Source organism: Lactuca virosa, chromosome 6 (assembly GCF_052849685.1).
Source record: "Lactuca virosa cultivar CGN04683 chromosome 6, Lactuca_virosa_CGN04683_v6, whole genome shotgun sequence".
Lineage (NCBI taxonomy): Eukaryota > Viridiplantae > Streptophyta > Magnoliopsida > Asterales > Asteraceae > Lactuca > Lactuca virosa.
In genome coordinates this window covers 216,329,098-216,350,137 of record NC_136431.1, presented here as the reverse complement: position 1 = coordinate 216,350,137, position 21,040 = coordinate 216,329,098, and the positions used below count along the sequence as shown (strand labels likewise).

The 21,040-nt window shown below is 35.6% G+C and overlaps 1 long non-coding RNA gene across 1 annotated transcript; it reads right to left on the bottom strand.

Moving 5' to 3' along the window:
* Window positions 1-15,348: 15,348 nt before the first annotated feature.
* On the bottom strand, window positions 15,349-16,223 carry LOC145120509 (uncharacterized). The gene is made up of 2 exons (XR_013714223.1): window positions 16,086-16,223; window positions 15,349-15,642 (listed from the first exon to the last, which is right to left on the bottom strand). It is a non-coding gene; the product is annotated as an uncharacterized LOC145120509 (long non-coding RNA).
* Between the last annotated feature and the right edge of the window lie 4,817 nt (window positions 16,224-21,040).

Genomic DNA, 21,040 nt, shown 5'->3' with positions numbered 1-21,040 from the left:
TAACTGAACGTGTATGTTACAAATACCTCCTCCTTTTGAGGATTTCGTCCTCGAAATCTCAACGATTTAGACAAATGAGGATATTTCGCTCTTATCTCACTCTTATTTTATTATCCATTTTCACTTCGGATAAGAGGAGCGTTTCATCATATATGCTTAGACCTTTACGCGGATAACTTACATGAAACACATCATGACTATCTGTCAAATCTGCAGACAATTCTTAGTGGTATGCTTGCTTACCAATCGTTCTTTCTTCCCAAATCGCATAATACCTTTCGATGGAGATACCTTCAGTATTACAAAATCACCCACCCGGAATTCTACGGGTCGTCTCCTCATTTCTGCATAGGACCTCTGTCGATCCTGGGTCGCTTTCATTCTTTCTCGTACAATTTGAATCTTATCGGTGGTATCTTGAATCATTTCAGGGCCACTAAGGACTTTCTTTCCTACATCACGCCAACATAATGGAGTATGACATTTACGCCCATATAGTGCTTCATATACCTTTAGTATATTTTCTACTGTTTGGATTGTTCTCTTCTTCTGACCATCTGTCTGGGGATGATAAGCTGTGCTGAGAGTAAAGCTACTATCACGATCGGAAATAATCTTTAGCGGCACATCATGTCTTGCAACAGTTTCATCCAAGTATACTTGTGCGTATTTCTCTATTGGATCTATTTCACGTATGGATAGAAAATGTGCACTCTTAGTCATTCGGTCGACAATTATTCAAATGCTATTATTCTGTATAACAGTCTTTGACAATTGGAGCAACACTATAAATAAAGTCAGTTCTGAATTTTATTTGCCTATCCGGGGTAGTTCCGGCAAATCATCCAGGAAAAAATATCAGGATATTTATTATCAAAGGAACATCATTTACAGTTTTCTTCCCCTCTTTTAAGATATCAACTGTATAGATAAGTAGAATACTCCTTCGATATAAGTTTACGGGTTTCTAGAAAAGAGGTTATTTTTAAGATTTTAAGTCTTTGTTTACTGTAGACATAAATAGGATTCCCCCTTTCGATAGGGATGCATATCATCTTTTCGTAATACAAGAGTTTTGTGCGGTTCTTTGACAACCAATTCATTCCGAGAATAATTTCAAAGTTGGGAAGGAGATAGGAATCAGGTTAGCAAGAAAACTATAACCTTAAATTTCTATGACACAATTTCTATAGACTCTATTAGCAAGTAATGTTATACTTCCCGTAGTATCTACATGAAATGATTGGGCGAATGAATAACATGCAATTTGGAAGGAATACGCGAATTTATGAGACACAAAAGAATCTGAGGTATCAAAATCAAATAATATATGAGCAAGTCTAGAGTTGACGAGAAATGAATCAGTCACAACATTCAGGTCCTTGCGTACTTCCTCTATGGTAATCTGATTTGTACGACCTTTAACTAAATGATTGTCAAATTCTTCAAACCTCTTAATTGATGGCGATGTTCAAATCTGCACTCGTTCTTCATTCTCTATTGGGCCTTCGATCCTAATCTTTGAGTTAAAACTCAATTCTCTTTGCAGACTCCTGCTCCTTCTTAGTTTATAGACTAAATCCAAGATAAGGTCTTTACTTTTGCTACAACGACACCTCGAATGGTCATATTCTAATGACCTTTGATTTTATATTGCAAAAGACACATAACAAACCATATTCTTGTATTAGAATCATATCGAACAGATCGAGCTGATGGAATAGAGGAAACAGAGACAGCTTGATCAACATGTGGATGCTTTGGAACAGAAAGAATGGCACCACGTATCTCTAATTCATGCTCGATTCTCCTGCGGTGATCATCAGAATTCTTCCATCCGCTCCTGAGTTCTTTGTTATCGGGCAGTCCTCCTGGTAGTGTCACGTCTCACCACAGCCATAGCAGGCTTGGTTTTCTTCAACTCCGGCGACTTGGGAGATCGGTTGAGTCGGTGCCCTGCAGAAACGGATTGTGTGTCCCTTTCTGTGGCAGTTCAGACACTGCATTTCCCGACATACTCCGGTGTGGTGATAGTTGCACTTTCCACACTTCGGGAGGGTTCCAGCATATCGACTGGCAGGTGCTGGAGTAGCAGGTGTTGTGGCGGTGTACATAGTACTCGTTTGTTCCTCCTGCGGGGTGTCCTGTGTTGTTCGCTTCTTCTTCCTCTTGTTCCCCGACTTCTGTTTATAGTCCTCTTCCCTCGTTGGCTCGGGAACGGGGACTTCTACACCATGGCGAACTCCATGGTCGATGAGCCGTTGAGCCAGACATTTGGCACTATCGAATGTGGCTGGGTTAGAAGACAGCACATCTCCTTGGATCGGGGCAGATAGACCCCAGATGTATCTTTCTATCTTCTTGCTCTCTGGGGTAACCATCCCGGGGCATAGAGCTGCTAGGTCGCTGAACCGGTCAGTGTAGGCCACTATGTATGAGCTGGCCATAGTGAGCTCCCACAGTTCTTGTTCCAGCTTTTGAACTTCGCCCAACGGGAAGTATTCTTCCAGCATCAACTCTTTTAGGTTTTCCCAACTTATTGAGTTAGCCACTGATAGGGTCAGTGACTTTACATGGCTGTTCCACCATGTCAGGGCTCTGTCAGAGAAGGTTCAGGCAGCAAACTTCACTTTGCTCCCTTCAGGGCACGAACAGATTTCGAAGACCGAATCTGTTTTCTCGAACCATCGCATCAGAGCGATGACTCCATCATTCCCATCGAAGGAATTTGGCTTGTAGTTCATGAAGTCGTTATATGAACACTCCCTTGGGTGTTCGTGAGCAACTCCGGGGTTGGTTAAGTGGGTACCGCTACCAGATTCGAGGGTACCACTTTCACCGAAGTGAGCTAGAGCAGTTGCTACTGCGGAGGATATCACTGCTTGGAGATCAGGAGGATCGAATTGCGGCAGTGGAGTTGGAGTTATCGGAGTAGTGCGTCTGTTTGATCTGCGAGGAGGTATCTTTGCTAAAAGAATACAAATATGAGATGGAATAAATCTAAAGCAATGGACAGAAGCCGAAAGCTGAAAAGACAAGGTTATTCTAGTTCTGAGTGTATTGGGTCCTGACTTCCACAGGGTTCTGGAAACAATTCATAAGAGAGTCTATACCTAATAAACTTTATGAATTTGGAATGGCTATCCTCGAATGAATATATGTTGCCTGAATAACTGTTACCAGCTGCATGTAAGAAAATAATCCTAACATATAATGTGAGCAGTGTCTCCATTCGCTCATTAAGTTAAACAAAATTATTATTTATTAGTGTGACGCATATGACGTTTTGGTTACTTCGGTTGATCCTTCTTTGAAAGTTTCTCATGAACTTGCTCTCCTTTCCTCCTGACTCTTCTGTTGTCTACTATGAGGAAATGGTTACATCTACCTGGGCTTGTCGTGCGAGAATGGAAGTGACTAAAGAATCTATGAGTTTTAAGTGAAACATTATGGGGTGATCCTTACAGGGTCCTTCTATAATTGCACAATGTATACAAGTTGTATATAATTCAAGATTAAATAGACCTTCGAATAGGTGATCCTACTCCAAAACCACAACCAAACAAGGAACAGGTAGTGAAGCATAGATCACAAATTCTAAGTCTATAAAATCTCAATTATATATAACGTTGGGAGTATACATTTCAAGATTATAGACCTATCCGTAAGGGTCTTTTAAGTTATCAAATAAGTTATTTGTATAGTGCCTAAAATACTCCTATAGTATTTTAATGTAATCTTCTTGGTATGTTTTAAACTTTTTATCGCGTTATAGTATCATAGAATACTCCTATAGTATTCTAACTCTATGTACTTGATCTAGTATTCTCTTGACTAGTATTAGGTAAGTTTTAAGACCGTTGCAACACCACATCACTCCCAAACACATGTCGGTCACATCTCGAATGCATATATTTGATCAGGCTATATTGATTCTAGCTATGATTACATAACTGTCCAGGTTTGACCATAGTGTTCAACCTTTAACTTCTTCTGTTCTGTTCTTCTCGTGATACTTGTTCTAGTGTGTATATATGTATAAGCAAGTATGTATACTTTTATAAGGTATCATTATATATTCAAAATATATTCTTATCCAGAGCACTTCGGCCCTATTGTATTTATAGTTGTATATCTTTTATCGGTTGATATACTTAGTTCACTATAAACAATGCTCTGATACCAATCTGTCACAACCCAAAACCGGAACGGCGGAAACGTTCTGGGGCGGAGGACGTCATGTTTAGTATCCCAAGACATGCATCATAGTAAGCAAGTAATAAACAACCATTTCATTAGAAAGAAAGTGTTTACAAAGTATGTGATTCACATAATATAGAATACATAGCAATTAACAAAAAGACATGAAGCTATATTGCTCCATCTTCTGAATCCCAGTGCGCGAACCTGTCTACTGGTCTCCTGAGAATACAAGTTATTTTGAAAGCGTAGATCAACATTTAAGCTGGTGAGTTCATAAGATTTTAGTGATGTAGTAAGTTGTAGTAAGTTCTTGTTTAGAAAAGTTTGCCTGTTCCTCCAGAAAATCCTATATTTCCTGCTTTGGTGAAAGATAAGTAAAAATGACTCTACAGTCCTTTCTATGTGTATTAAATGGATACAAGTTATATAAAACCCAGAGTAAACAAACAATCGGTTGTGTGTATCTGCCCTAAGCCCAAAACCAAACAAGGAACAAGAAATGAGGCAGAAGACACACATCCCATTGTTGGTTAGATCATCGTTGTATATAACCCCTGCGTATTCACCCGGTACTCACGGAGTTAACTGTAATAGTTTCTTTATATTTGATGAAAAGATCCTTTAAGAAAACCCTTATTTCTTATAATAAAATGATAACCATAGTAGTTCCTTCTATAATCACTTAGTTTATACTAGTTATATATAATCTAATATCGAACAGATAGTTAATTGTGTGAATCTGCCCTAAACCCACAACCAAACAAGGAACATGGAATGAAGCGGAAGGCACACATCCAACTACCTATCGGATATTAATTATATATAACCTTGCTGTATAAACTAAGGTATTATAGAATTAACCACCTAAGGTCCTTTAAATTTTACTGGTTTAATAAAATGGATTAAACCCTTTACTGGTTAAGTTTCTAGTTTTGTATTCCAAAAGTTCTTCATTTGAAAAGTATGTTTTGTACTAGAAAACGATGCATTGAATTAGTGTCCTATGACCTGACCCATACATGGTACCCCTTATGATTACTTGGTGTATACGGAACATATATATAGCTAAGCTCGGATAGATAGTAGGATGGGTGTATCTGCTCTAAGCCCACAACCAAACAAGGAACAGGAAATGAAGCGGAAAGCACACATCCTACTACCTGTTGGACCCGATTAATATATATCCCTGAATGCATACACTAAGGAATCATAAAGTTAGCATTATAGATCCCTTTCTACTGAATGTACTAGACTCTACTGTTCTGTGTGTCGTTTGTAAAATGTAAGTTCTCCTTAGTTTATAACTATCTTGACTCGAAAATAGTTTGTATTAGCTTTCAAGTGGAACTGTCACTTACTGAAAGTAATGGGAATTTATAAGTACACAGTTGTCTTTTGAATTGACATCCTGTAGTACTAATTACCTTAAAACATGTTTGTTTTATTAAGGTCATAATGTGAAGGCTAGTACCCATACTATACGCTCTCCCTGTCAAGAGATTATGGGAACCAAATGCGACTGCAGCAAACAATTGCTAGCCGTGTAATTCACATTAAAGTTGTATGATCATGTATACCCAATTTAACTATCACCTTTTGTTAAGAACAATGAGTTAGTGATTCATTGGTATAATTAGATCTTGTAGTGTTCTATGCTATAGCATCTTAGTATGTTCGTTCTGTTATAGTGTCTTAGTATGTTCTCTTTGAAGTATTGTATCTACCTCCCTGTTTCACTTTATGTTATCGTGTATTGTATCTACCTCCCTGTTTCTCTTTATGTTATCTAGTATGAACTGAACCTCTAAACTATACCCCTTATAGTTTACTAGTGTTTTACTTGAACTGTTATTGAAAAGACTCATTTTACTACTAAGTTATGCTTGTACTTTAAAAACGGAGTTTGGTTAAACTATAAAGTAACATAACTTTAAAAGAGTTTTTGAAATGCTTTGACAACTTATAAATGACATAAGCAATCTTTTGAAAATTTTTATAACAAACAATTACACAATTATCATTGTGTTCAACTTGTATTCCCCCCCTTAAAAGCATTTAAAACAATTTAAAAGATTGATTACGGGGTATGAACTCACCTTATGTGGGTGATTCAAACGAATACGTGCGTAAGGATGAGAAGTTCCACGAATGAAGTCCCGAGACTTAACGAGTCATAAATGATATATAATGGCATATATTGACATAAATATAGTGTTTAGAAGCAACCAAATGCAAGGAAACACCTTACGGGACTAGGAAACACTTTGTCCAAATGTTGGAATCACATGTGATTCACTAAATGGGAGTGTACGGCCATATGAAGGAGTGTGCGGCCATGGGTTTGCGGCCAGGGAGTGTGTGGCCGCACACTCATGGTAAAGAGTGCACAAAAGCGTTATCCAAAGGTGGGGAGGCTTGTGGGACAATTGCTCAACAAGTGGTGAAGCTAGAAACACATTTTGGAGGCCATTTTGGGGTCTTTTAAGGGGTGTACAGCCACACTTGGGTGTGCGGCCACACACACCATACCAATATGAGTTCTGGGCAATTCTAAGGCCTTAATCTAGTGTTCTAAACAAGATTCAAGCAAAGGGAAAGGGTACTTACGATCCGGAGGTTCGAGAAGGTCCAAAATCGCTAAGAACAAGTGTGTGTTCTTGTTGTTCTTGGTGTAACTTGAAGATCTATACAAAATATAATTTCAAATGGATGAAATCAAAGGATGTAACTAGTTTATGAAGATTAACAACAACTCGGGAGAAGAACACTTACAAACTCGAAGATCTAAGCTGAAAATCGGATGGTAGTTGAGAGCAAAATCGAGTTCTAGGCTTGGGAGGGTGAAAAGGGATTAAAGGAGGATGAGTCTACCCTTTGTACACGTGAGTGTGCTGCCAGGAGAGGGGTGTGCGGCCGCACACCCAGTGTGCGGCCCTACACTCCTGATGTTGGAGTGTAAGGATCGATTTTGGTGCCAGAATTGTACGCGATCCATTCCTATACTCGAGGATTGAATGTGTTGAGCTTTAAACTTTGAAACAGATTCTAAACGAGGCTAAATGATAGCAGAAATGAGTCTGACACTCAGCTGAGCTGACTGACTGAGCTTTAAGAGGCAAAAATATAAAAATTTTCGGGTTGTCACACATAACATGCATAAAGGCATCTCTCCTAAGCATGCACACTAGCATGAAATACTGAGCAGATTACTAGCCCAAAACTAGCATGCAGTTCTATCCACGCAATAATAACAACACATAATCAAGTAAGGGTATTTTGGGAAATTACCGCTCGGGCTCTGGCTGATTGTACACGCCGCTTTGGATCTTCCTTCAAAACTCTTTGATCTCCTTGGAAAATCGTGTGATGAAAAATTATTCTCTTTTGAAAAGTTATCAACTCCTCGGTTTTAGTCCAGACGTACCCGAGGGTGTGCCCGAATCCCTCAAACCAAGGCTCTGATACCAAACTGTAACATCTCAACTTTCAAGACAAAATTTTCATTTTTAATTCTCAAAATATTACTCATTAATTCCAGTCATCACAAAAATTATAAGTTATTATAAAACAATATCAGAGTATCCCAGAATCCTTAAATTTCCATAAGCCGACGGATGTGTACAATCATGCCTCCGCCTTCCCGAAATCTACAGAAGTACCTGAAGCACATTTAACTCAACACAGTAAGCATGAAGCTTAGTGAGTTCCCCAAAATACCACATACACAAATAATTAGCCTCTCATGGCTATGTCTCGATAAGGACCCTCCGCTCATTTGTCTTAGTGAAGACCCTCCGGTCTCACGGCTCGGTATGGACCCTCCGGTCATAGCTCAACATATATACAGAATAATATAACAACATAAGTCAAAAAGACAGAATGCAGGATAACACTTAAAGCAGATAAGACCCTCTGGTCAGTAATACAAATAAGACCCTCCGGTCAATAATATAAATAAGACCCTCCGGCCAACAACGTAAAAAGGACACTCCGGTTAATAACACAAATAAGACTCTCTGGTCACTCATACATTACCACACAAGTAAGTACAGTGAGAAGACACACCTCAATCATTACATGAGAAATCCTACACTGCTGCTGTCGCTGCACACTGGCTCCTGAACTGGGCCAAAACAACCCAACACCATAATAAAAAACTATGGAAGGCTACACTCCAATACTACGCCCCAAAGATGTCCCCACCCAAACAGGCTCACAATGACCCAAACCCAATGGGCCCACCAAGACCCAACCTCCAAGAGATCCACAAAGGGCCCACTAATGGCCTATTTTCCAAATTGGGCCCAACCCCCATATGGGCCTTATCATAAGCCCAAGGCTTCTCTTAGCCCACAATAGTCTCAAATGGCCCAGAGGCCCAAACATAAGGTCCAAACAAAATGGACCAAGGATACAAAGCCCAAAACGTAATCAAGCCCACAGCGAGGCTACGCGGGGCGTACCTCCCCTGGTACGCTCAGCGTACACACCACTGCTGATCGGGTAAACTAGACCAGTATACGGGGCGTACTGGGACTTACGCGGGGCGTACTACTCAGGTCCAGAAACTCTATTTTTGACTTAACCACTTCAGCCCAAAGCATCCAAACCTCAGGGAAGCTTCATTACAAGCTCCTAACTGATAAAGTTGGCGACTTTATCAGTTTGCATGTCTTAATGGGACCCAACTCCAAAATAACCATTAAGACTCTCTTAAATCATCTTAACACATGCATGAAGAGGTCTAGACGACCAAGTTCTCATTTTTATGAATCAAGGCAACCCAATACACTTAAAAGGACAGGAGATTTGCTCTGGAGTTCACCAAACTCACAAAGTTCCAATCTTGGGACATAAAACCCTAAAATAGACCCAAAACAAGAACTAGCACAACAATGAGCAAGTTTCGAACTTGATACCTCTGGAAGATGCACCAATAAGAGTAGAAATCAGATCCAAAAGCTAGTTGCACAAGCTATCCTTTTTCAAGACTCCTTCTTCACCAAAAGCTTTACCAAAAACACTCAAATGAGCAACCCCACTCACACAAACTAGGGGAAACTAGATTAGGGCTTGAGAGGGCTTAGAGATTGGAAATGGTGGCTGAAAATGAGGCCATCATGTTCCTTAAATAGGGTCACCTCAAAATATTAGGGTTTACACTCTGAGCCTAGTACGCCCAACGTACTAGGTGGTCTCCGCATTCATGCTACGCACATGAGTACGCTGCGCGTACACAAGTGTATGCCCTGCGTACCCAATTGCCACCCATTTGTGAATAAGGACTAAACTTGCCAAAACTTCAAACTATCATAACTTCTTCGTTATAAGTCAGTTTCCAACGAACCTTATATCCACAGAAGGGTGGCGAGAAGCCCTATGCTTTTAGAAACTCATCATCGCCTTAAAACTCCACTAGCAAAAACCCAAAATTCATAAAAGATCGAGCCAATGCCTTCGCCGATACTCTTGGGCTCTAAAGCACAACCCGAACCCTTTCATCACACAACCTACCTTATCCCTATCCAAAAAGGGCCTAAACCTCTCTCCTTCAAAGCCTCAAAATCTTCTCATGCTCGGATTACGGCCTATGAGCCTTGAATCGCAATACGATCCGAAACGGGATGTTACAAATTCAATGACGAGGATGTCACAGATCATGAATAGATGGTGAATCAACCATGAAATGCAAAATTATTCTTATGTTGACGTGTCGGTTAAACACACATGCTCCATCGATAGAATAATTCATGAGTGACTCTTATTTTAACTTATATTCTCGTAATGACGTGTCAATTAACCACACACGCTCCATCTTCAAAATATAAACAAAATGTGTGTTTTCAATATACAAAAAAAAGGAATTTTGTTTTATTACTTGATTAATAATTTTAATCTTGAAAAAAATCCAGTCAAACCCTTTCATTAACCTCACTCTCAAAATACAAAAAGGTGGTAAGGGTGGTAAGTGCAAAGCATTTTACAAACCGATCTCAATAGGAATCATAGAGACCTTCTTAAACCCTTCTTATAGTATTAGAATGGGTGCACCTAGTCTTGATTCGACAATAATATATTTATTAACATGTGAGGAAACATGTGGTATAATTGTTATACATACAGTAAATTATACCATAAACTGAATTTAAACCTTTTAAATTTGTAATTTTGTCTTTCTAATTTATTTTTCCTATTAAATAAGGTTCAACATAAATATTCTAATTTTAATTCAGATTCAAATAATATTCAAATTTAATTAATTAAATATTCAAATTTACATTATAATTAAATAATATTTCAAATTAATTACAAAAATTCAAAATTTTATCAAAATCCCGAAATCCTGAAAATCCGCTCGCAGCGTTGCGATCAGCAGGTAACTGCGCCGCGACAACGATTAAGAGGTTTCTTTTGTTTTTTAATTTGTACAAAGTGTGTGCTATTAACTAAATCCAATTAGGCTCTGATATCACTTTTGGGGATTATTAGCATCAAGTACACCATCTAAAGGTAGCGGAAACAATCAAGAGATTTACCTAAGTGCACATGTATCCTAGAATCTAGGGTTTTTTACTATTTTAGCAACATACTTTAAAAAAATAACAAATTACTGGCCTCTTTATTGCTTGAGTATGATCTCGACACTACTAATTTGTTGCAATGGATGAAGGATCCGATGTAGCACCCCTCTAATAGAATCAGACCCACAACACCAAAAGCAAAAAAATAAACCCTAACTAGGGTTTATACAAAAATCACCAGCCTTAGGAGAGGGGGTTAAAATTTATGTTATTTAGAGAGGAGGGAAGAAGTGGATGAATTTTACAAGGGAATCAATTGCTCTAGGGTTTACCCCTAGCGATCTATTTATAGGTTGCAGGTAGAATCCTAGAAGGATTCAAACTCTTAAGGTTAATCATTATCTGATTCAAACATGCCTTATCCTTATCAAGAAGCCTGCCATTTTCGTCCATATTAGATCTCCAAGAGCTTTTGTAATATTCTAATTAATCTCTTGGATTAATTAATATTCAAGCTCTTTAATTTATTAAAACTGTTTAATTAATTATCAAAATAATTACTAATTAATTTATTAATCCGTTAACAATTTAACAACTTATTTATCTTCATTTCCTTATTGCTATTTAGGTTATGAGGCCAACCCAAAAGGACCCTGCTACTATTAGAAATATTACCAAAATAGTAAATGACTTTGAACACTATTTCCAACCAATTTTACATACAGATCCATTGGAACTAGAGTAAGATTGCATTCATACTTGCCAACGTCATTAAGCACCTTCTTCACATATCCTTCCTGCATGATTAATATGTTTTCCTTCATTTGATACAACTCTATTCCAAGGTAATATCCCGAGATCACTCATGTAAAAGTGTGTTTCCATTGCTTGCTTGAACTTGTTTATAATCGACACATTAGTTCATGTGACAACAAGATCATCAACACAAACTCAAACTAAGATTAGATCCGAATCTATTTTTCTTCTGTATATAGCTTGTTCTTGCACATAAAATTGTAACTTCATATTCTTAAGAATTATTTCTAGCTTCACGTTCCACATTCGAGGTGCTTGACGTTGTTCTACATATACTTCCTCTTTTCAACATGTAGAAATGATGACTTTACATCGAGATGATTTAATTCCCAACCTTTTGAAGCAGTAAACGCTATTAAAATTCTGACAGTTTCAATACATTCTACCGGTGTAAAAACACCTTCGAAATCGATACCGAGTTGTTGGAGATACCCTTTCGCTACAATTCTAGCATTGTACTTGCTTTTGAGCTGCTTTCATATCATTTTAATTTATAGACCCATTTTAAACCAATAATAGTTGTACTGCTTAGTCTTTTTACAAGTTTCCAAGTTTCGTTTTTTTAATTAAGTCGATTTTTTCTTCCATTGCTTTTACCCACAAAGGATTTGTCTTGGCTTCATAGTAAGTTGTTGGTTCATCTTCACTGAGAGCTAAAAGTAATTCTTGATTCTTAATGTAGAAGTCAACTTCAAAGCCGTCATATCTCCGTGGAAGTTGTGTGTTGCGATTCGACCTTTGTAATTCTGGAACTTCATTTTGTACTTTTGTTTCATAATTTGTTGGAGGTGGTAGTGGTTGTGAGTTTGGCTTGCTTTCTTCATCGTTCTCAGTTTCATTCATGTATTTGTGTGTTTCACTCAATACTAGTCCACTTTTGGTGTCAAAAAACTCCAGCCAATGAACCTAAAACATCAGGGGTTTTAAGGTAGGCTCAGTTTCTTTTTCCTAACTCCAACTCAAATTTTCATAAAAAAATGACATCTCGTGACACTGTTATTTTTTGTAGCTTTGGATCAAACATGCGATAAGCTTTGGACGTGGGTTTGGACCCAAAATACACCACTTTTTGGACCAATCATCATGTTTTTTTAGGTGAGGGTTTTTGTTTCTTACATAGCCAAGTGACTCGAAATTCGTAGATGTACGTAAGGCTTCCGGTGATAGTATTTTTCATATGGTGTTGAATCTTATAAAGCTTTCGTAGGTAACCTATTTACGATGTAGGTTGTATGTGACATCCCCAATTTCACGGCCAAAAAAGACCGATTTGTTTATGCTTTATTTGAAAATCAGAGTATACTTTTGAAGAAATATGTGGCGGAATTTGTTCTAAAAATATGATAAAGAATTTATCAAAGAATTTCCAATGAAATGTATTTTCATTATATTAAAAACCTCAGGATGTCATTGGCAATACAGAACAAAAGCATAAACAAAAACAACATAGGCCTTACAACATTCTATTTATTTCTACTGGCCTATAATCTCTCATCAGAGCACCACATCTATGCTCTTGTGCCACTACCTATAATACAAGAAACTAAGTGGGTCAGGCTTGGGAGCCTAGTGAGCACATAGGGTTTTCAACCCACAATAATTAAGTTTATTAATTTCATCAGATCAATCAACCCGATTACCCATTCATGCTATCCTCACTTTCTGTCCCTAAAGCATCTAAATTAAGGAACCTAGCCTACGGATCATCATCGGGATGACAATAATGCTTAGGGGATTCCTCAACAATATATGTCAGTTAGGCAACCATGAGGGGGATAGAGCACACCGGTGAACACATCGTTCACAAACACCTACAGGTTGCAAGCCTGCCCGCGTTCTAATAGATTGTCAAGAATAGTCTGTGGTCGTCATCTATACACTCATCTTTACCCATCATAATTATAGGTATAAAATACATATACAATTTAAATCAAATAAAACATGTATATTTTGTTCATGCAACAAAGATATCAAGAACACAAATAATATGCATACATAGCACGTAATTTACGTTAAATACTTCATATCTATGTGTATGTTGAAAGTAACTATGCACTCACTAGTTAAAGTGACGATTCCAAACTCGGGCAGCGCTTCGCTTCAAACAATTATATTTTACTTTGATGAAACCTAGTATCATTACCGCTAGATTTTAGTCTAATATTTATTGCGACTATTTACGAGCGATATCATTTTATAAGTGTTAAACAATACTTTTCAACCACTATGTACATACAGGGGCCAGACATGAAACACCAGAGGGCAGGATCATTTTGGCATTTAAGCACTTCTGAAATCCAACAACCCTGTGCGGCCCTTCAAACCAGATTCCCCGTACCGCGAGTAGTTAAAATATATTATAATAACACTTTGTATATTTTATAATACTTAGCACATATATTGTTTATAGGTTCATAATAACGATAATAAACTTAAACATAAGCTATACTTAAAGTAGGGTAAGCATAACTCACTTACAAGGTTTCTAGTGAAAACTTAGGACTCCGTGGTCAGAACTTCGTCACTGAATCTTTTTTTTTCTAAAAAGAATCTTGTAGCGCTTCCATACTCACCTTCCTATAATAAAACTACCAAAAGAGAAGTCGAATCACGAGGGACCGAAATGCTCGAGGATAAGAAGGGAAAAACTCTTGAAACAAGAGAATGGTGCAAGAAATATGAGAGGCTAGAGCCTTTTATTTATAGTAATTGAATTTTCATAAACCACCCTCTATAGTTACTTAAATGACTAAACAACCCTTTATAATACTATTTTAAATAGATTTAACGATATTTGTACTAAACTAATGTCCAAAGTACTCAACACTAGTCTTATAACGACCGCATCGTCGATACCTTTATAATGATATATATATATATATATACTTTATTTTAATACGTAAATATGCTATTATAAATTATAACTCGTTCATATGAACTCCGTTTTTCACGTTCTTTATATCCACACGTAACTATTGACGAGATCTACAACTTTCGTTTAGTCTCCGTCAGCTAATTTTGACTTTATTTTTCGCCCATATTTTTATAAAATTAAATGATTTTGCTAAAATCGTAACTCTCTCATACGGACTCCGTTTTTGGCATTCTTTTTCTCAAAATTTATATTTTAAGGAGTTCTACGATTTTCTTTTTTGTGATATTAGCTAAAAGTCAACCATTCTCTTTGTAACTTTTTACGTCACACATTCCTTGTGCACGTCTGAATTTTATATCTTATAAAAATCATATCTAATTCATACGGATTCAGATTTTGACGAAATTTATATTTTTTGGATCGGGACGACGTGCACTTTCTAAATATTATATATATATATATATATATATATATATATATATATATATATATATATATATATATATATATATATATAGGCTTAGGTTATTGTATTCTAACTAATTATTGTGTGGATGTAGGAATGAATGTGAGCCAATCATTTTACTTATTTTAAGAAAGTGACTAATGCATATTATTATATTGAAGATAATTAAAATATACCATCTAACTTCATTCTAAGGGTATTTTAGTCAATTAACATAAATTTAAAAAAAAGGAAAATTGCAGATTTTAAGGAATAATTAATTTTCCAAACTTTAAAAATCTTATTTTTTGGATAATAAATATACTAATTTGGACATTCTAAAAGAATGTGTTTATGATCATCTTGAAAGAAAACATTAAATTCTGACAGAATACTATAAACATATATTATCAAGATTAATAATTTTTAATGAATACAAATTTTATATGAAAATAATTTTAATATTTTAAAATCAATAATTACATTCATTTTTAACAAATACAACTATAAACATACATAAATGACATTCATTCTGAAAGAATATAAGTAATAATAGTTAACAATTACATTTATTCTTTAAGAATAAAACACTGAAATGTAAGTAAGATACTAATACATTCTCCATTCTCCATTCTGAACGAATATTATTGTCTTACTTTTAATTCTTTATTACGCTCCAAACTGAGTTTTCATTCTTCACCAAGCTTCTTTTTATTTACTTGATGTTATTTCTTTCAGAATTTATAGTTTCATAAGAATTTATAACCTTGCTTCAACAATGTCTGTACAAAAATAAAAACAAATTACATCAAATGCTTCACCAACAAAAGAGAAGCTCAATAAAAACATAAAGCGTTAAAGAAACCAACAACAAAAACCATACCACAACTCCAAGAAAAACCCAGGACACTACCACTAAGCACTTGAAAGAGGTCTCGACCCATTTCTCAAGAAATTGCAATTTCAAAATAACAAAATTGTGTAGCTATATCAAAACAAATTAATAAAGTAAATATTATAATAACAATCCCTTATACAAACTTGAAATGGGTACTGCTGAAAATCAATAACTAAACAACTCACACATAAACGATGAGGAACTTTTAATTAATTTAATGCAATTTATATACATCACAAAAACACAATCATGGGGGAAGCATTATAATAAGAGTGATGCATAAACATGGGGAACTGCGACACCATAACAAATTTATAAATTACTCACATAATCTCATATGTGTATGCAACTTCGAAGAAGGGTCTACGACCACCATTTTTTTCCGTCAAATCTGTCGGCTTCATAATAGGTCGAGTTATATGGAACTATATAGATGAAAAATTAAAACCGAATATAAGAGAGAGTGACCGATGAAAAGAATGGGTGGTAATGGTCGATGGAGGCTTCTTGGCTCAGGAGGTGGGATAAGGTTTTTGAAAATGGTGATTGAATAAGAACGGTTGTAGATAAAAAACGGAGAAATTAGATTAAAAGTCAAAGGAACTACCGTTATAAGAAGCATTTATGGAAGTTATTAATCAAATTACTAAAGTACCCTTATTTATTTATTTATTTAATTATTTAATTATTTTTAAATTTTTGATTGGTCAACAATCAATCCTACGTCCACACAATAAATAGTTAGAATATATGAACCTATCTCTCTCTCTCTCTCTCTCTATATATATATATATATATATATATATATATATATATATATATATATATATATATATATATATATATATATATATATTGACGCACTTATTTTTACGATTTACGAACGATTCGACTAATTTTTCCTATTTTATTATATTATAATAATCATGAAACACATAATATTCACATAATCATTCTTTATTACGTCAAATAGGTTACAATTTTCGACACTAACTATTACATCATAATTTTAATGCTTAGCCAGAAACGCAGACGTTACAATTCTCTCCTCCTTAGAATGATTCCGTCTCGAAATCATGCATCAGCAAACAGATGTGGATAGCGACTCATCATGTCACTCTCTGTTTCCCAGGTGAGGTTCGGCCCATTCGTATGTTTCCATCGCATAAGCACTAATTCGACTATCTTGTGTCGCAATTTCTTTGTCTTACGGTCAACAATTGCTTCAGGCTCTTCGATTAACCTCTTATTTTCATCCATCCTTAATTCCGAAAGTGGAATTATATTGGGAACTTCTCCCGTGAACTTCCTCAAATAACACACATGGAAGGTGTTATGAATACCATCTAGTTCTTTTGGCAATTCCTGCTTGTAAGCTTGGTTCCCAAACCTCTGAAGAACCTTGAATGGAACAATAAATCTTGGACTCAACTTTCATCTTTTTCCAAATCTTTTAAGTCCCTTCCACGGTGAGACTTTGAGCAATACCGAATATTTAGACCTTTGCCATTTCTCACAATTCGAACTATGAAGAGGGATGTCATACTCATAATCGAATTTGAGAATGCAAATAACGCAATTGCTATCTCCTTAAAATCTACTTAGTGAAAGCGTTTCCTCACAATCATTTTCATGAATTGGAGAGAAACCTTATGACACTTAGATTTTTATGGTGTATGTGTTCCTATCCATATGAATTTGTCATAACCATAATTACAAGACAAGGTTAGTGACAAATCCAAACTCATATGGACTGAACTTGTTCAATCTTAATTTCTTGCCCCCTGGCAGCACAAGCGCCTACCATTGCTTCCAAGTTGTTATGCAAACAATTGAGCACTCATAGAACTCACATGCATAGTCAACTTTAACTGGAATGGGCACAGAAACAAGAATATGTCAACATGATAGGTTACAAATCTCAAGTCGTGTGCTTGTGATTAAAAATAGGTTTACTCTTGATTAGTTCTTGAAGCTATTCAAGATCATTAAGACTCCCACCGACCACTTGACATATAAGATTTGCTTTTTCAAGGAACATTACTTGACAAACAAATATTCAAGAGTTAGTGCGGTTTCTTATCAAGACAAACACTTCACATAATTGGTCTTAGTTGGTCTTTGTCTTATCCAAAACATCACAACTTACCAATTTCAAATGTACAAGAGCAAAAACATTTTACTCCACATTTGATGAGTGTTTTAAACCTTCTTAAGATTATGTCACACAAGGCACAATCTTGGAGTATGACTCTAAGATTTGTTTTGGAACGAAGTATGACTCATCTTCTTGATTTAACCATTTCAACAATTCATGATTCCTCTTCTTAGCCATACAAATGCACTAATATATCCTTAGAAGATCAATTGTAATATGGTTTTCCATAATCATTAAGATGATCATAAAACACGATACTAAAGTACTCTCCCATCTTTTCAGATTGGAGAAACTTTTATCTTTCTGCCTAATTTGATTCTTCTCATTCGTTCTGTCATACATTGAAACTTTTCCAATGTTTCAGAATTATACTTAAACTTGTAAGCATAACCATATTTACTAAACTTTTAGTAAATCATGACGAATAGTCTTATCGATCTTTGTGGTGGACCTGACCAGCACACTACCAAGTGTATCTGATCCCCTAGTCCTTCACTTGACTCACATATACATGTGAACAAGGAATTAGTCTTAATTTCCCAAAGATGATGGTTCTCATTCATCATACAATAAAAGTTGCATGATTGCAATTTTCTGTCAAATTGAAACTTGGGTGATCATAATCTTTCCTTATTTGGTAAATTCTCGACACTACCACAAACGAAAGAATATTTGGTAAATTCAACATTGCTAACAATAGAAACATACAAACATCAATTTTCACAAATGCCATTGCAAGGAGATATAAATATAAGATAAAATCAAAATTTTATTTATTTATAAAATGCGGAAAACTTTTCCTTACAATGCATTTACATATGAAAACTATGTTGCTACATATTTCTAAGCAATATATCATAACTCTTAAGTAGCAGCTCACAATTCTGATCAACGAATCATGCGATCGAAATCCATCTCTTCACGATCAGACTCAGCCTGCTCTTTCTTTAAGCTTCCTTTCTCTTATTCGATCCTTCAAAACATCAAAATGTAATTACATTACATCATGTATTAAGAATCTCCAAATAGGAACTTAATAGAGTTAGATAGTGGACATACCTGAAGCAGGGTCATACACTCTGACTTTACCATTGTTGTGGTCTTTCAGGTAGATACGGCAGCTTCGCAACCAATGCCCCTTCTCTTGGCAGTAGAAGCAAACAGATTCTTTTGGAAAGGTACACGGGACAATCTCAGACTTAGCATTTCTCTTTACCATTTGGTCAAACGGCTTGACCATGGCCAATCCCTTTCCATTGGGAAGAGAAGACTTTTATGGACTTCCAATGTTTCCATTGTTAATGTCCATGGAAGTTTGGGAGGTAGATCTTCCAACTAAATTTGCATTACCAGTGCGCCAAATCATTTCTGATTCAGCAACAATTAGCAAATACACTACAATAAAAATGCGATTTTGCTAGGGAAGGTTGCTATGGAACGTATTTTCGTTGTTAATCTGCAATGGATCGTGCTATGGAATGTCGTTCCATAGCAATGTTGCTACCACATTGTCTACGGATTTTATTTCTGGTAGCGAGAGTGGGAGTTGCTAGGGAAAATGCTACCGACTCCATATCCATTGGTATTATGCTACCGATAGTTCTATGGAACAAAAATTCGTAGCAATTTTCCAATGATATTTGTTACCAAATCACTTTCCGTTGTACTGCTGCTATGGAATTCATCATCGTGGTTAATATGCAATGGAGTTTGTGACGGAAACCAATTCCATAGTTGAATTGCTATGGAAGTGCCATTCGTAGGTATTTGCTAGGAAATTCTGCTATGGAATATGATTTCGTTTGCTTGTTTTGCTATGGAACAAAACTTGTAGCTAATTTGTGACGACATTTATTGGGATGTTGTATGCTTAATTAATTTTGTTATACTATGGATGAATTATTATTATGATCATTGGAGTTTGGAAGATATGGTTTGGATGAAATATTTTTGAATTGGTAATATGTGGCATAAACTAAAAGCTAAAAAATGTAAAAATGAATAGATATTGCTGGCAAGCAGACTCGAACTTAAGCTTATGCTAGAAAAGGACGCGGTTAAGCCAGTTGTGCTAATCAAGTTGTGTATAATTTATTGAAAACATAGTATTATAATGAATAATTAACAACGAATTCATTACAAATTTATTTTTAATTAGACTAACCAGGCATGTTAAAGTATATATAATCTATGTAGATTATTTTCCTTGATAACGAATTCATTACAAACTTATTTTTAATTACATTAACTATACTTCATCACAAAAATAACATGGGTTTTACCAAGGTTGTAGAAATCGCTCGACGTAGGCTAATCGGTGGACTGGGATCAAGGGATTAATCGGCTAGGCGGGGATTAATCGGGGACCACTAATTATTAAAAAAATTATTAAAAAATTAATAATTATAACATTAATCTTAAGAATAGTATATTAAATATAATATTAATAAATATAACATTATATCAATTAAAAAAATTATTTAAAAATTAATAAATATAACACTATAACATCAAACTATGATTACAAAAAACCCATTTGATCCTTAATACATCAAATTTCCATATACATTCTTGAAACAAAGGATTCCTCTTTATATAGAAACAAAAGAATCCATTCTACTCATAAAATGTATCAAGTTATCAAATGAATCCTCTGAATACATCACATTTCCATACATATTTCCCAAAGAATCCTCTTAATACATCAGTCTTTGTATGCATAACCCTCCATCTGTAACACAAACAATTAAATATTCACTCAGGCAATTGATCGAACACTTTGTGGGCAGATGGTTTCATACACAAAACAAGTAAAGATTTCATGTAGATACAATCCCTCCATCTGTAACGAAAAAATACCAGGTCGGACACAAATGCACGAAGAATAGAAGATATCAAATTATAACCGACAGGTTGGAGAAGACATAACATCAATAATCATTGAGAAAAAACGAGAAAACGAAATGAAGAACTTATTTGAGTCGAGATTGAATTTAAAAGAAAACAACAAGAAAGCATATGATCTTCAATAATCATACCCCTTGAATTCTGTTCTTGCTACTAAGTTGAGTCGAGATTGAAGAACTTACCATCAAAGTCTTCATACAGATTTCAATTTCAAAAA